Genomic DNA, 18,247 nt, shown 5'->3' with positions numbered 1-18,247 from the left:
GTTCTTTCGTACACACGCGTCGCAGTTAGTCTGAAAGGAGCGGTCTTTGCCTTGGGGGAATAGGCTTCCATCCTCCAAATAATTTAAACTGTTAATTTAGTACAAGCGAGAAGTGTAACCCTCTTGAAAACTTCTAAGAAGAGGGAGAATGCAGATGATGTAGCTTTAGAATCGTGAGTGTTGGAAAAGATCTCTAAGATCATCAAATCCAACCATTAACCCAGCACGAACGATCACCAACCCATGGCCCCAAGTGCCACATCCACGCTATTTTTGAACACTTTCAGGGGTGTGATTCCACCACTTCCCTGAGCAGTCTGTTCCAAAGCCTGCTCCCTCTCTAAGGGAAGAAATTTTTCCTAATATGCAATCTAAACCTCCCTGGCAGAATCTGAGGCCATTTCGTCTTCTCCTATGGTTTGTTCCTTGTGAGAAGAGACCGACCCCCACCCTGCTACAATCTCCTTTCGGGTAGCTTCAGAGAGCAATCAGGTCTCCCCTGAGCCTCCTTTTCTCCTGTCTAAACAAGCTCAGTTCCCTCAGCCGGTCCTCATCAGGCTCGTGCTCCAGAAATAGGAGAGCAACTGAAGACAGGATAAGGTCTGAGGGTTTGTTTCACACCCAGGTTTCTGTCTAGCAGCATGTGGGTGATCTTCCACAAGCCCTCTAGTCTGGATAGTTGGACCAGAACAGCAAGAAATTCACTTACCTACGTAATCTGGCTGAAATAAACTCCTGATAACTACCTCTATTGTTTTTTAATTGATAAAATCAAATCACAGGAACCAACTGTGTTACTCTGTAGCTTGCCTTCAAACTCGATTGTGAATTACCATGCTAATAATAAATTCAGATTGTTTTGACTATTTAAGTACCTTCTGGATGACATAGAATTAAAAGTTATATATATGTGTTCGTTTAGGGGAGCGCTTCAAAATGCACTGTGCAGTCTGCCTACTACAATGAGTTCCCAGGTCTGACTAGGTCTTTTAAATACTCTACTGTAATTATTGACTTAAAATAAAAGAGAAAAGGAACATTTTTGTTGGAAAGTGAAGGACAGATGAGAAAATGTTGTCTTTTGCCATTCTCTGAATAGCCACCCTTAAAAGTGGAAGAGCCTCTCCATGTACCATGGTATCTGATCCTCAGTGTAACACATGGTGGACTTCCCATTTAAGTACTTCCAAGCCTTTATATTCCAATCATATGGAGAGTATTTGTTAAGAGAGAATGCGAGGAGAGTTGTTACATGCAAACAAAGAACCCTTTAGCCAAAGCAGGCCATTTAAATACTGGTTTGCATTGCAATATCCACTATAGAGGCACCTGCAGTTGTCACTCAGGCTGTGGAAATAAGAAGCTTTGAGCATGAGGTGGGGAGGAGGGAATTCAGTAGAAGACAAAATGCAGGAATTATGTATAATATCAGCAAAATTGAAATGTGGACTTCTTAAAATACAAAAGAATAAAGATCTCTTGTGTGATACATTCCTGAAAGACTTGCATTTTATGTATTCCACTACTGACCCTGGGTTTGGTTCTTTTGCTTGTCCCTAACAGTCTACATTATGAAGCACTTCGTTTGTTAAAAGCTGTCAAGAAGCTATCTTGGATTGCGAACAACAGATTTGAAATGACTGTGTTGACTGTCCTGTGCTAAATTAGAGTGAATAAAATTGCATTCTTTCACAATAGAGATGTGCAGCTATTATGCTGTTACAGATACATTATGAGCTGCCTGATATCTTCAGCTATTTTATGCAATTTGTTGCTTTGTTTCCCTTTTTTTTCTGTTAAATTTACACTTCATTTTATACTTTCACAATCATTCTCCTTCTCAGCATTTCCAAGCCCTTCTTGTCAGTTGTTGCTCTTTATGTTGCTCTATTAAAAGTGTGGGTTTGGGTTTTTTTAAATTTTGTTACTTTAATTTTTCTGCAGCTGTATCGCAAACACATATCAGTGTGGACTTTCCATCACTGAATTCCTGGCCATTTTCTTTACCTCTTTTCATATTACTTCAAAGTTCATTTTTCTACTGCCTAACAGTTTTTGTGTTATTGTCTTGTCAGTAGGATCTCATCAGCTCCTCAGATGAGGTTCAGCTGAATTCTGGGTACTCTTTAACTTCAGCCTTACATATTAAGCCTGAATTATTTTGCAATTACTGGGTCCAGAATAGTTTCTGACCTTGCTCATCATCTCATGAGAGCATTGCTGATAATGCCTTAATCCAAGTTTTCAAACTCATAAACTGTACAATGAAATTCATAACAATGAGTTCTGTCTTGGGCTAAGTATGATTACTATAATAAGACTATAACTTTCCAAACAGATCAAATGTGTACTGAAGGAATTATGAGCTGCTCAGAATATGTATCAGGTATAGCAGATCCATCAGTTTATGGGATACTCAGTAACACACCACTGACATCCTGATGCACAGTAAAATTACCAGACAGAACCACCATTTCTGATGTGACCTTGTAAACAGAAAATTTGTTTACCATGAGTTTCAAATGAACAAATACCATTCTAGGTTATAATTTTGAACTTTACTGCTGTGAATTTACCAAGCTCAATAAACATTAAAATTAATCCTTGCTCCTGAACTCCGTTTGCATTGCCCCCTCTAAAAGTCTCCAATTTGGGGGCCATTGTAATCACAACTGGGGGCTTTGCTCCCATCTTCCTGCCACCACGCTTCTCTGAGACCTGTCAAGCATTTTAAGTAGCATGCACTTTCCCACACTTCTCAATGAATGCTGACATACCTAACTTAAAAGGATTACTTTCTGCTGAGAGGAATTGTAATCTTCTTTTCCTGCTCTGCAAATCCTCTAGTAAGCAAAAAAGAAAGGCTAAGATCTGTTCTGCTGTGCAGGGCAAATCACCATCTCAGAAGGTATAGAAGAAAACAACAAATCCAAGATTTACTTGTGGTCACGCTTGTCCAGGAGCTGTGTCCCTGACTATTAACTCATTGACATCCTCCATCATTATTTTTGGTGCTTTGATATTTTCTGTTTTAGTTTATAAAAGCTATATGAATACACACACAATTGCTACTGTGAATGGTGCTCAGGACAAAACACTTCTCTCAAAGATATCTAAAAGGAGCTACAGATACAGAAATGCCTTAACTCGACCCCAGATTTTAATATTATGTATTCTGTTAGCAAAACCAAGAAACATACTTTTAGCATATATACAAAACCTAGCAGTTTTTCAAACTGTCTAAGGTCAATTTGCAGTATTTTCAAAAGCTGTTGCCAAAGATGCTGGTGGTAGTGGTGAAGGTTTGTGCTCCAAGGATGGGTTGTGGGTGGTATCCAACACAACAACAAAATCACAAATGTTCCTGCTACGTTGATTTCCACCCACTCATCTCAAAACCTCTCCTCACATGTGGTGGTTGTTGCAACAAGTTGGCTTGTGGGTGAGGTTGAGGGTAAAGATTGGGTGATCTTACGCTACCAACTGAAAATGAAGCAGCAGGTTATGGTTTTGCAATAGTAATCTGAAAGCTAAGAAAGCCTTCCTTATGCTCTCTCATCATTCTCTTAAAAGAGCTGCAAGACGTGGAGCAATTTGCCAATAAAGCTTTCGTAGCTGAAAATTAAATTTTCTTGTTTCATATTTTGTTATCGTTATAAACCAATATTTTGTTTACAGTCATTCATAAAGTAGACAAATCAGATTCAATGTCCCCTCCCCTTTCCATTCAGTTATTAGACAGCAAGCTGTACTCACAAGGTGAATGAACACCAGCTTCAGGCTTCCTCACAGGGAGTGTTTTCCTTTCCAGTACTACACTGCTGCAGCAAAAAATCCAGACTCCAAATTTTTGAGAAGATCTTTTACATGCTTTACTTGATCTAATCCTGCAAATCTAAGATCAAGGTGAACAGACATGTCCATTGCTAATGCATCATAAAATTCCTTGTTGATATTTGGAAGTGTCTGTCGTGTGTTTTTGTTAAATCTTAGCTGTACTTCAGCCCACTCTGATGGATGACTGCTTCCAAACTGCCCATGAAGCGGCTGTGTTCACTGTAACTGATTCCTCCTTGGGTAAATTCTGCAGCATCAGCAGAGCTGGAACATTTAGGTTGAAGATGGGAAATGCCCTTCTCTCCTATACCTTTCCAGTCATTCATCTGGGACAAATGAGTCTTATTGTTTCAGAGAAAGGAGCTTTGGATTTTCCTTTCAGTGGAAGTGGAGGGTTTTTTTGTATCCTGTGAGCTAGGATTATCTGACCTTTCTCCTCTTGCTTTGCATGGTTTAGAAAAAGGCTAGGAACATGTAACAAAGCTCCATTTAATCCACATTCTCCAGTCATTCACTTCCCAATTCTTTCTCCTGTGTCATCCTTTTAATTTCTTTATGACGCTGATTTGTCAGTTCTGTAAATCCTTCTGAAGATCATTGTCACTAGCAAACTCCAGACTCACCAAAGTTTGCCTAGCATAAATTTCCTCAAATAATTGTCCAATTGCCATTCCACTTTGACATCTGAAGCTGAGAGAGCAATCTGCTCTGGCTTCTCATTCCCAACAAAGTCTTTGCATCAAAGCTCTTCTCTTGTATGAAATGTCATCCTTCATGACTTCTTGGGGTGCTTCAGGCTTGCTATTTTCATTGCTTTTGCAAAGTTCAGATTCAGTTTCCATTTCAAATGCGTTAGTCAGTATTTAAGTTTTGCAAGTATTTCTACCACTTTACATAAGAATTTCTTCAACTCTATTACCTGCTGACTCTGGGTTTTTCTCTTGGACTTCTTAACCTCCCTTAGAAAGCACCTGCATGAGTTAAGCAATGAGTTGAAAGCACAGGGAAACACAGCTCGTCTCATTTAGAAGCAGAAAATGAAGATATGTGCTGGGTATTTCTTTGGTGCATTCTGTTTTACTTGCGACTTAAAGCCCCTTTTCTGCAATAAAACAGGAAAAACAAAAGACAGACTATTTTATTCTACATGGTTCCATCCCATCCAGTGTCTACCCAGAACTAGAGTTCACTTTCTTTTAGCTTCCATTCGGGCCATGTGTCCTCACTCTTTTCTGCTTCTGAAACCGCTTGCCATCTCAGTCTTGTGTTTGTATTCAAATTCCTGGGAAAGCCTTCCCTTCTTTCCTCTGAGATAATTTTTGCACTGGTGTTTTATATGGCAAACACTTTGGCAGGTGGCCTCTATTGTGTTAGCTCGTTTAATTCATAAAAGGCTTAATCACTTCTTTTACATAGCATGCCTAGAATCTGGCTAGTGGACCCATCAGCCCATATTAGACACACTTATTAGCAGCTAACAGTATGTTTCAGCATCACATATGGTGTCATTTGCCATGTGGGTTTGCCTATGAATATCCTATCTCTACACTACTGCTGAGAATATAGCAAAAGGAGAAAGGTAGAATTTTTTTGCTGTCTATAGGTTCAATTTCAGGTGAAGGAAGCTGTGTCTCTGTTCTGCAATCTGCCCCTTTCTTTCACCTGACCCCCTTTTGGGAGTTCACACAGGAAAAATATCTAAAGTATGCAAGCAGTAATGTAATATTATGAATGGCACTGCATGTTAAATAACATAATAAACACGTATATCATTGATGTCCAGAGTCACAAGGCTAGAGGATGCAAAGACAAAGCATAAAGCACTATGAGGTAAAAGTGTGATGTTTTGCCTTTCTGTGACCCAGACGTTGTGCCCCCTGGGTTCTCCTGAAAATCCAAATTATATAGTGTCCTACTGCTTTCCACAGCCACTAAAATGAAAGTGGAATTAACTTATTACCAGGAGTTGCTATCAGTGTACCATTTATTAAATCTTTGTGACAGGAGGGGATGGAGCCAAGACAACATGCCAGAGTGGACTGGACAAAATGCAAACAGAAGCAGGAAAACTGAGCAACAGCAGCACGAGTCTGAAGGTGAAAACTGGGAGACAAAAGCACAGAAGCAGAGAATAGGCTCCTGCAGCTTTTGTCTCTTCTCTCTGGCAGCCAAAGCTGCCAACATATCCCTTGGGAGAGCTAAATAGGATTCAACCCTAGTCCTGACCATGTCACCACCTTTCTGCCTTGCTATGACAGCCAACTGGAAACTCAAGGTAAAGGCTGCACTGTCCTATCTCAGAGGAGATGACATGAGATGAGAAGTTCCCAGGACCCCCAACTCCCCCTGCCAGTGGGAGAGAAGGGTGACCAGTATACTCACAGCTACAGCACTCTATTGTCTCAGGTCTCAGATGATTTAGGTAATGCATCACTTTTGCCCATTTGCCTGTGCTTTATTTTCTAGCAGCTGGGCTATGCCTCAAAAAAGGCCTATGTGTGTGAGAGACAATCTCTTAGAGAAATTGTTTTATTTCTGGCTCATGTCTAATTCTATTAACTGGGACTAAGGTGGCTATATTTAGTAGAAAGAAACTCTGGCTCTCACGCAGCTTTTCATATGACTCCTAAATTAATTTACACAGAGCACAAAACTGGTACTTTTGCTAAGGCACCTTCTCCTCAGAGCCCAGTCTTGTGGGAACGGCCTTGTTTTCCCAGTTCTTCAGGATGTAGCCTAAAATCTCAAGGTGCACTAACAACCTGCACTGGTGTAGAAAAGCAGCATCACTAACTCTTTCCTCTTTTCATCTCATAGAGTGGACAGAATCCTCAAGTGATATTCTGCCAGCACTGCACATCTGCTTAGGACATCATAAAACCTTCAGCCAAATGTCTGCAATTCAAGTGGATCATCATGCCTCAAAGACTTAGGTAGTAGACGGGTACTGGCGTGCAAAGTAGGAGCATCTCAGGTATTATTTGGTGGCACTTGGAAGCTGCTGATGGGTAAGTGCCTGAAGACTTCTCTCAACCCTCTGCCAGCACCTGTACAGCATATGAGCGAGGTCCTTTCCGGCTGGCATACTCCAGAGGGAAGCAGATAATGGGCTCCAGTGTGCCCTCAGTGGCCCTACTGCAGTTCACTGAAAGCCTGCAATTATTTCAGGAACACTGCCCCTCTTTTGCCACCTGCAAATGAACTGAAGCAACAATTTCCCCCAGCAAGCATTCATAACTACAAGTTTAGCAGGTGACTCAGCACTTCCAAACTGAATAGCCAGGCACCTTTTACTTCTGTTCCTTTCCACCTGAGTCTGTGTGTGCTGAAACAACCTCCTCACACAGCTCCAGGAATACCATTGCAGAATGTCCCACATATGCTCCCACATACCCATGCAGAATGTCTAGGGTCATTGCCAGGAATCCTGTCTCTGGCTGAAGGTGCAGTCTGTGACTGCGATGTGATGGGCTTTACCATCAACAAGGAGCGTTGCTGATGTCTCCAGCTCAGCAAGGAACAATGCACCCTCCCTCAGGAAGAGCTATCTGGGGCCATAGCCCTGAAAAAGTGTTTGCCACCATCTCTTGTACCTTACCACTGGAGGGAATGAGACTTCTGCCAGTGCTCAGTGTCTAGTAGACATGACTCTCTGTGTTGGATCTGTCTATGTTTTGTCACTGACTGGAGCACAAATTGCAAACATAGGGCTGGACATTGCCCAGTGGAGTTAGCTTATTTCAATGAACTTTTTTGCCTGGCCTTTACCTGTCCTTCAGCTTCTAAAGGAGAAGATAAGCCTTCTTAAAATGCGTGGCAAAAATTATCAAGAAATAGCATATTTCATTAGAAATGGAGGGTTTGGGGAACTAGGTGTTCTGTTCCCCGCTTTATAGTCAACTGTGTCATACACCCTCTTGTAATATGAGGATTGAACTCCACCATAAAAGGATTTTCAACATCATCTTCATAGAATAGTTTCAAAATCTCACAGCTTTCATGGAAGATTACCTGCCTCCCAAAAGCATGTTAGAGAAATTTATCCTTTGCATTTGAAAGTTGCACAGGTCAAGAGTATTTACAGTCTACTACAGAAAACCTGGAAAATATTGTCTACTATGCAAACTAATTTAAATCCAGCTTAAATCCAGTCCTGTGAGTACTTCCAGTGATCACTTCAAATCACTTTAAAATGAAATAAAATAGCTTTTATAAAAATACATCAAAGTTCTTTACAGTTCTAACAATGTTTTAGGACTAAGTTTTAAAGGGTACTAGCAATAATGAGTGCAAGAAGTTCAAACCCCTGTAAGAGCCCATATGGTACCTAATCTGTACTTGGTGCTGGATTCTAGGGGGCCATTCTGTTCCTCACAGTCTAAGAGAAGGAATATGTAGATGCAATAATCACTAAGGAGGAAATGTAGGAAGAGTCACAGATTCCAGAAATGTCCTGATTATATCTGTGCTCTCAAACCACCCAGATTTCCTTTTTGGGGCAAGGGGAGGATATGTGGCGCAAGGGAAATCTTTTGATACATCTATCACATTGCATCTGACTCTCTTTTAGTCTCGAGCACTAGGTACATAACCTGAGGCACAGCTGCTGTTTATGCTGTTGGCTTTACTGGCAGGCAGGATCCTGTCACAGTTATCAGGAAAGATGCAACAACCTACTGGGTTCAAGAGGAAAGCAGGTCTCTATTTAAGATGGCTCCCCTATTTATAAGGAGGAGAAGGAAGGTTCTGGAACTGTGGGTGGATACATGACAAATAAGGAAAGGGAAGGAGGGCACAAGACTTATAAGGAAGAACATGGGAAGAGTCTTATCCAAACAAGGGAAATAGGGGAAGGTTACAACCAAAGGACTCCCTGAAGCAACATCTCAGCCTTGGCCACATTGATCTTCATCACTGGTCTACTCTGGCCTCCAGTCGGGAGGTCTGGAGACACGCTCTCCATAACGCTGCTGCTTCCTTTGAGAACACATGCAGGATCACCATCGAAAAGACAACGCAGAAAGAATCGTGTCTTGCCGATACCATCCGAGGAGTCTTTCTGCTGTGTCTTTTGCAACTGGTCTTGTCTATCTCGCATTGGCCTCTTTAGCCACCAGCGCACTTGTAGCAAATGTGGGTAGAGCCCTTCCCAAATCTTCGTTCACAAAGCCCAGCCATGATGATGACAACCAACTATTGAAGCCTAGCCATGATAATGACAACAACTGCACTGCAGCACAATCCAGCCAATGGGATGACAGAGATAAAGCATGAGGGAGAGAAAACTGTAAAATCAAATAAAAATGTTGGGGTACAGAACAGTTGAACATGCATTAACATTGGATTAAAAACTCTGTAACAACAACAGTCTCTGTTTCTGTAGATGTGTATCCAGTCCAGTCACACTACACTTTCTTCCTCACAGATCTCTGCCAAGGTGTCTTGCATCTTCTGTTTCCATAACCTAAATTTCTCTTCCTCGTCATAGGCACTTCCAACAGGATCCTATGGAAAATTTTGTGGCTGCTTTCTTTGACCAAAACAAGGTAGATTCTCCACCTGGTCCTATAAAGCACAAGCCCAAACTCAATGTAATTGGTTCTATTTTAAAAATATTTTCCTAGCCAATCAGTGTTGCACTATGGCTCAAGGAAGTCAAGAATGTAAAAGTAGAATCTACTGTAGGAATAGCCCCTCTTCTTTCCTTTTATTTTAGTTGATAACTAAAATTATCCTCTCCATTGTATCACTGCAAAGACTCTCCAGATCAGACCCTATCTTTAGTAAAGGTAATCCATTACTCCAAAGACTTATGGGCGTTTCTGTTAGAGAGGGATAGGTTTATACTACCATACAATTAGGAGGACCACTCTATATCTAAGGTCTTTCTGTCATTTTGTTAAGATAGATGTCATTTTTCTGTTGTTGTTACAGGAGTGAATTCATTACAAATAAAGCTTTCTCCACCCTTCCAAGGAGGGTAAGGTAGTAATTAAGTGAATTGCACACACCTCTCACCTGTCCTTACCAAAAGAGGAATTCTAAAGAATTGGTGAGGGAAAGGCCACATGCTCCACAAATACGCAGAAGCTTCTGCACATTCCTGAAAAATAAAACCTTAGTCTCAGGACTCCCTGTACATGTTCTAGCATCTTCCCTTCCTTGTGTCTCCTGCTAAGTAGCTATCACCCACAATTTGCAAAAAGAATACATCCCTTTCTCCAGAGGAGATGCAGTAAGGGCTACAGTATGCAATATCTGCAGATTCATGAGGGGTCGTAGCCTCTGTTACAATCCTAAAGTTGTTCCCCATAGGAACAAACAGTGGTTGGTCAGAACAGGGGAAGCCTTTTGATCCTGCTTATCTTTTTTCAACATTAATATTGCTCAGTTGTCCACAGTGTCCCCTCTCCTGTATGCACACACTTTACACTGAATGTGTTTCTGAGCAATTCATAAGGCAGCGAGTACTGGTGGATTCTAGTATAGAGAGGAACAGACAGGAAGTTCAAATAGGCAGCTTGAGAGAGATTGTGGCACCGTTTATGCCACAAGAAAAAATCCAAAGAGAGCAGTTATGTATCCTAGGTGGCTGGTATGTTCTATCATGACATCTATTGGGTTATTTAGAGAGCTTCTTGTGATGGTGACAATACCTCCTACATGTTTAAACAGAGCTTAGCAAAATAAAGCCTCAAGGCAACTGGCAACACAGTGAAAAACCATATATTCAGGTTAAATGGCAGAACACGGAGAGACAGATCACTGTGCTTGGATTTCTTTTGGCAAGGTCCTGTTACAAAAGTGGTAAATCAGTCACCAAATCCACTAAATCCCTCAGGAGAGAAGACGAGCCCTTTGTTCACATGCCACGGTAAACAGCAATGAGAGCCTGAAAATTTTTCCATAGGGAAGCATGCCATGCAAAAGGTGGTAATGCCTGGCTTGACTGATCTCCAGGACAGGCTTTGCACCTACTCTGCTCAAAGAAAGCAAGAACACAGGTGATGGCTGAGGAACAAACACTTATGCCGTCTTTGTGGAATCCAAAACTTGGCTGACATCAAATATTTATTCTCAAATACTACCTCCCTTGGAAACAAGCAGGAACACAAAGAAAGACTATTTCCCTGTAGCCACATAGAGAATGCAACCATAAGGGCAGGTTTGCACGAGCACTAGCTCTCTGCCTTACCCTTCTTTCCTTATGCAGTTTTGGTCTGATTCCAGATTGGCTTGCCTTCCTTTGCGCAGCTGGCAGGGCACTAGATCTCTCCCTTGGTAGGATGTGAAGGAAGTGGTGGCTGGCTGGCTTTACCTTTCTCTCTCCACTGATCACCTCCTTTCCTGCAGTAACTCATCAGTCTGGTGCCCCTTCCCCTTCTTTTCTCGTGGGTTCTTGGCAGCAATTCTCCTTCTGTCATCAGAAGTGCAACAGCTGGACTGGGAAAGTAGGACTTTGGCAGACTGAGAAGAAGCTGAGTTCTCGCATCCCAGCAAAGAGAATGTGGTGACAGCCACAGCAGAAGTACTATATCTCCTCAAAATGGCTTGGCATCAGCAAAACTGTGATTTGAAGAAACTCAGATTTGTTTACTGGGGTTGTCTATGCTCACAGGAGACCCTGTCAGGAAGGAAGATAAGTGGGCAATGGGGAAATCATCACTAGTGCGCACATTTTCCCTCTGGTCTTTGCAGAGGTAAGGTGCATTTTTTACAGCAAAATTTGTTCAGCAGTAGGAGCACAAGATGGTCTCCAATGTCAAAGCATGCCCTGGCTACCTAAGAAGTTCAGCACAGTCCAGAGCAGCATGACTTCCAGCTCTGCCAGAGGAGAATTGGGTTGTGTGTGTGCACTGCCAAATGTAGGGAAGTAAAATATTTTTTTAACAGGATGATGAACAGATTAGGAAAAATGAAGGTCTGCAATGGCCTAAACATAAGCATGTTGCTAAAAGTCAAGTTTCACCAGTATTTTGACAGAGATCCTTCAAGAGTCTGTCTGACTCAACGTCTCTTGGACTCATATATTCTAACCACCATCTTTTTCCTCCTGCCCATTTCTGGCTGAGTTTCACTAGTCTGTTGAAGGGTACCACTAGTTGTTGCACTTCCCAAGAGTTGGCCATTTTGTAAGTTGCTTCCCTGACTGGAGGCTAAGTAGGAAGAATATCTTCAAGGCTCTTATTAGCATGCTGTATCTCCAGCATTATTACCACACAAATCTTTTACTGTGAAAAAAACCAGACCAATCATCCTGAAACCAGTTCTGTACCTGCACTTTAATGCCTGTACTTTGCAGTGAAACACGGGTTATAGAGAAATATGACTAAAATGTATTTGCTTGTTCAGTCTAGCCGGCAACTACCTTGAGCCAAACCAATAAACCACGTTTCTAAAAAAGCCTTTTGCTTCCTGTAGAATACTGCTTTGTTTGCCATCATTATTTGGCAAATAGGCAAGGGCTTATCTCTCCTTCCCAGAAACAAGTGCAGCTATAGAAGAGCTCCAGAAACTTGTCAGTTTTTACTAAGAAAAAAATATTGGTTTAATAGCTCCTGCCAGAAAATTATCTGAACCTTCAGAAAGAGAGAAGGTGTAAAAATTAGTTCACTGGGCTGTACCATTCTTTTTGGATTTTTAGTGTTCAGTTCCGATTCAAGGATCAGGTGTATTTTCAAGGGCAAATTACAGTAACCTTTAACATTAGAGCATTCTGATATTAGATATTTCATGGTTAGCTGCAAAATTAACATTTAGCCCTCCCATACAAATTTTTCTCTGATTAATTCATAATTAAAATTTAAGCAACTATGTCTGCTTTCTAGCAGACAAAGAGGCAAAGGCATAGCTTTGACCCTAGTTACAGTTTTGTTTAACCCCCTCCAGAGAAACATAGTTACTGTGCATTAATATACAGCCTTTCACCACCAGACCTGTTAGTGTACATTATGGACTAATAATAATAATTATACTGTCAAACAATTCAAACTGTGTAACAATACAAGCTCCTCTGAAATGTGAAGCACTATAGGTAATGAAACCTACTTTTCTTTATACAGTCAGCTCAAACCTCTTTTTGAGAAATCTGGTGTTAAATAAATAATGGGCCTGGTTGCCCCCTCCTCCAAGAGAAGCCATAGGAGGGAGCAGAGTGGGAGGAAATCTCCAGGAAGTTTTGCCTTGTGCCTAAGCTTTTGCCTGAGAGTGGAGTTGCTCATTCTCTAGGTTGCCCTCTCCTTCCATGCATTTGAATGAACATGTAAAAAGACATTTCACCTGGAAGAGATTTTGCCAAGGGTCTCAGGCTGGCCCAGGCAGGATATGTGGGCTCTTCTTGGCATGGCCATTGTCTTTGTGGTTTACTGCGTGTGCTGAAAGGACAGTCTTGAAGCACAGCATCATTACCACAGCAATGTCTGTTTCTCTTTCCAGGAGTTATGGGGCTTGCTGGCTGTGCAGTGGATCCTCTTGGGCCATGGCCAAAACTCTGTGGTAGGACAGTGACCCTGTTTTGACTCTAGTGTTAGTAATCTACCTGTTTCTAGAGCACAGTTTTACTGTTTTCTGTGCCACGGATTAACTGAGGATATCTATGTGGCTTGTTATCACTAGCATCTTTTGTTAATTTAGTCCCTAATTGTAAATTTGAGCTGTGAGAGCAGGTGAAGCTCAAAGTCTCCTACAATTTAATTTCAGTGTGGTAGACACTGAAGGAATCTGGCAGATGTCTTCATAATTCTGAGCATATGCTTGTGCAGAGTTAATGCTACAAGCAGAAGTTCGCAGGGTGCAGTGTGGTATTGGTGTGAAGGTGAATGCTTTGAGAAACTTTGTTAGTAGCTCTTCACTTCCCACCTTTGGTCCTGAAGTTGTTTCCCCACAGGTGAGGTGTTGTAATAGCCACAGTTAATGACAGCTCCTGTGAGCCACTGCAGCCGATGGGATGGCTCTACCCTGGACCTGGGCAGGAGCAGACACAGGCTCTGTGGCAGTGGCTGAGGGATGACAACTTCCAGCAGCAACAAGCATGCAAGGACTGCTGCCCACCCAGACATTGCCATGCGATGGAGGTGTGATGGAGGATGCTGTGGAAAGTGGTACCAGCAGCCAGGGCTGGGGTTATCCGGGGATATCATGGGGCTGGAGTTTATCCTGCTCGCACCTTGTGGACTGACTATGTCATATGCAAACCTGCTTTTCTAGGTCAAAGCCACGCGGCACAAAACACATCTACTTTTCCCCGTGAATCCTTCCTCTCAGGTACACACAGGTAAAGGTGCCCTCATCCGTTTCCTGCCATCTGCCGCTGGTTTTTGCTTCACCGTTTATGCCCTCAGACTCACCTGAACAAAACCTCCAGGGAGGAGGAACAAGACAAGCCATCTACGCGGGGGGTCTCCCTCTCTGTGCCTGCGGGTGGCGGGCGCGGCAATGGTGCCATCTGATGGAGCCGACGCGAAGAGCAGGGTCTGCCCGGAGTCCAGGAGAGGGGCGAGCGGGAAAGTGATGTCCTCGCCACCACAGCACTCGGTGTGCCGGGAACCGGCCTGCGAGCGGGCACAGGCCGGCCCAGGGCACGGCGATAGTAGAAAGGGCAGGACCGGGGGGCACAGGGAAAATGTCAGGCAAGGCAGATCCTCGGGGCGAGCAGGCCGGGTTCGCCAGCCTGAAACCTCATTGGAACTCCCATGAGGAAGTCTGGGATCCGAGATGCTCAGGTGAAAACCACACGGATATGAACTCCTCTGCTGTGTGCTGGTGTAGCTTCCTGGGCTTTGCTAGGTCGGGTCCTGTAAAACTAAGAGATCAGACTGCTGGAACCTAATTCATCACACTGAAAATCTGGTTGAGCCATCCCGGCTGGGACTAAGGGCTTTGGTTGCTGAGCGAAGAGGTCCCTCATACCTGGGCTCTGGCCCCTGCACTACTTCTCCCCACTCTCCGAGTTACCATAGCAATGCTGCTTAGGAAGGGATGGGAAACTTTGCTGGGGTGCCCAGACTAGGCAAACTTTGTGTTCTTCCCTGCACTAAGCAGATGGAACAATGATTAATACCAAGCCAGGAAAATAACTGGGATCTAAAACATTCCTAAGAAAAAAACAAAAATCACAAAAAAGCTGAAGAGACCTATTAGTTCATTCTGTTTGCCTCCCAGCAGTCAGAGAAACAACAGTGAGCAACAATTTGTCCTATAGCACACACACTGTACTGTACTGTGTGGATGCAGATTCTCCTCCTACTTAGATTGGTATAAATCAAGAAGCCAGCAGAATTACACAGGTATAAAAGTGGCATTATCAGTTCCTGGGTCTCTTTAAATATTACTGAACCCAACTGCTGATTCTTCTTTGTTTGCCTGTTAGAAATTATTGTTAAAAAGGCTCATGCATTTATCCATAGCACACTGTATCATGCAAAGCAGTTCTTTTATTGACCTTGATCTTTCTTTTTACTTTTATTATTTCTTTGAAGAAATGCAGGATTATTACCTCAATCTAGCCAGCTGGCCTGCTGAGGCTCCCTTGGCTACATCAGGGGTTTCTCTTTTTTCTAATCCTCTCTTTATGGATAATCCTTCTCTACCTTCTAATGACTCTTGGCTAAGTATCGTATTTTGTTATTACTACCTGTTGTTTAGAAATTCATTTTATTTGGTGTAGGTGTTGCTAATTGCTTGCTAATGAAAACCTTACTACAATCAATATGGTCAGGATTAGGCTGGCCTTCATGTCAATTAACTCTTTCTTCTTATGTGCTCTGATTTAGATTTTTCTCATGCACTTTTCAGTTTTTAAATATCAAGAAAAAATTTATTTTTTGAGGTCCAAGGTGTAAGAGTTTGTGCACTTCCAGGTAGCATAGGGAACTTTTACTTCCCATGAGAGATTTTAAAAATGCAGAAGTTGGCATTTTGTAATCTGCAAAATGTTTGTACATGTAAATGCAGGGATATCTAAGGTGAGTCCTGTAATAAAATGTGTAGGAAAAATCTACATCTTAGGACAAGGAATAGAGATCATTCTGTTTCATGTAAATATGGATAATCTTAAGGCAGGGAAGACTGTAGACTCCTAAAGACTCTTTGTATTCCTCTATCATACATGCTATTTAGGCACAATATGTATCGTCTTTACACACAGAGAATGAAAATAAGCCCCATTTATTAAAGAATTTACAGTTTAAAAAGACAAAGGCAGATCAATAGCATTAGGAAGACAAAGAGCAACAGCTGTGCAACATAATAAAAATACAAAGCTTGTCAGTTACCATTCCCTCCTCTCCCTTTATTTCATTCCCTCAGCCTGATCTTATATCTCACCAGTTGCCTTATAGCTACCTTATCAAGAGGAATAATGGATTCAGGCAGGTGATGTGCCAGCCCACATACTGCCCAAACTATAGGATATCTGAATATTGAGGTGTGTCCCAAGACTGGAGCCTTTAGGAGAAAAGTGCAATGCAAGATGCATCTCCTTGGGCAGAGATGCCCAAGAAGCTGCCTCCTGCCCCAGAACCCTCCTCATACTTTGGGAAAAAGATGAACCTTCAGCAGCATAAAGTAGACCCACCAGTGTCACCATCCCTCTCTTCCTTAGGAAGGGAGACGTGAGGTAGCTGGCAGCTAACATGAGTCCAGGTGCACGGCAGTGCCCTATCTGGGGAAAGCAGCTGCTGAAGTCCTGACCCTGCAGCCTGAAAAACCCTGGGGACTCTTTGATGAAGGATTCATTCATCTGACTCCTGGCTCTGCTGCGGATAATCATAGCTCATCTGAGACTACACATCATTCCACTCAAAGGACCCTTGGGGCCTTTTTGAATTAATTTTACCTCAAAATGAGATTTATTTTTAAAACCTGAGCCAGAGTGTTCTGAAGTGTCTCCGGTATCTGAAGTTAGAAAACCATAGCTAAGAACAGTCCTTAACTTTCTGCTTTGCGTGTTGTATAATGCATCAGATATTGGAATGTGATAAGAATCCAGCATTGTAAGTGGCCAAAGTAAACCCAGGATGCTGCACCATTACTGCAGGTAACGGCTGGGACAAGCAAGGAAGAATTTAATATTGAAAAAAGAGAGGGAGAAAAAGGGTCATATCACAAAGGTCTAGACAGCTTTTGTTTCCTTGCTTCAGTGTCATCCAGATTGCTGAATATTAGTGTGCTTTAACTCTTTTTCATCAGAGTCTAGACCTTTCTGAGTTTCTCTGACAGTCAAGGCATTGTGGTATATCACCAGGATGTTATTCAGCTGATCTTTCCTTAATAAAAATATAAATGTCTTTATTATTTTTTCTAGTCACCATTGCCAGTTCTGCAGGGCGCCAGACAACTGTGCTACTGTGTGTGACTGATGGCACCTGGCCAGTCTTGTGTAACCATATTATTCATTTGTTCATTTATGCTCAAAGCAAAAACAGATTGGCACTAGCTTTTCAAAGCTGGCTTCAGCAAAGCCTCAGTACTTTAAGCCACCAGTGAGGAGAACAGGGAAAAAAGAAGGGTTGGATTGGAGCAAAGGAGGACGATTGGAGCAAATCAGGAATCAAAATAAACATCCCACAGAGCAGCATGTTAGGTTACTCGGGTGTAGATTCTGCTACCTCTCTGGAAAAGTGAGGGAGTGGGGAAAATCAGGTAACCTGGGTAACACAACAGAAGCGAACCACTGCTGTGGCAGCTTGGGTGATGCCCCTCACCCTCTTCCATACACCTCATGCTTTTTGGCTCAGGTAGAGGCACAGCGTCAGCACAGGTCCAGGACCAGCTGAGCTGGATGCCCTCTGTACTGACTCCAGGCTAAAGGCTGTGCTCAGAAGCAGGACTGCAGAGTGGGGACAGACACGTGGCTCCAGCCCAGCCAGCGCTGAGGCTGCACTGAGCCATCCTGCCGGGATCAGGCACTGGCAAAGCTTCTTATCTTGGGCTTGATGCCACTCACCTGCAGGTGACTACTGGCTTCAGCAGTAGCCCTGTGGCACTTGCACAGCAGTCCCAGATATAAGCTAATGGATGTGGTTGGACCTAGGCTAGATTTCCCTAAAGTTATCGTAAGCATCTCTGCACCCATGTGTAAGCTATTGTCAACTAAAAGGATTAAAATGTAGGTCAGGCATGCACTAGTTACCATGAATAAAAACAATTTGGAGGCAGAAGGGCTTTTAAAATCTGTGCAGAACTTTCATCCTTCTCTCCTCACCGTGGAAATCATTTGCTCACTCATCAGCCATTTAGCTCTTCATTACTGGGGACAGAGTCTTTTCCTGCCTTTGGCCCAGCGTATCTCAGCACCCTCAGTTCTAGGGTAAGCTTTGAAAACCAGACAGTGATCACTACTGCTGTCATGCCCTGAGACCAGACATCCTGTTTCAGTTTAACTGCTTCTAATAGCAGAGGGCTTCAAAGG

The sequence above is a fragment of the Chiroxiphia lanceolata genome, chromosome 1 (assembly GCF_009829145.1).
Source record: "Chiroxiphia lanceolata isolate bChiLan1 chromosome 1, bChiLan1.pri, whole genome shotgun sequence".
Classification (NCBI taxonomy): domain Eukaryota; kingdom Metazoa; phylum Chordata; class Aves; order Passeriformes; family Pipridae; genus Chiroxiphia; species Chiroxiphia lanceolata.
The sequence above is the reverse complement of the archived record's forward strand: the minus strand, read 5'-3'. Positions refer to the sequence as shown.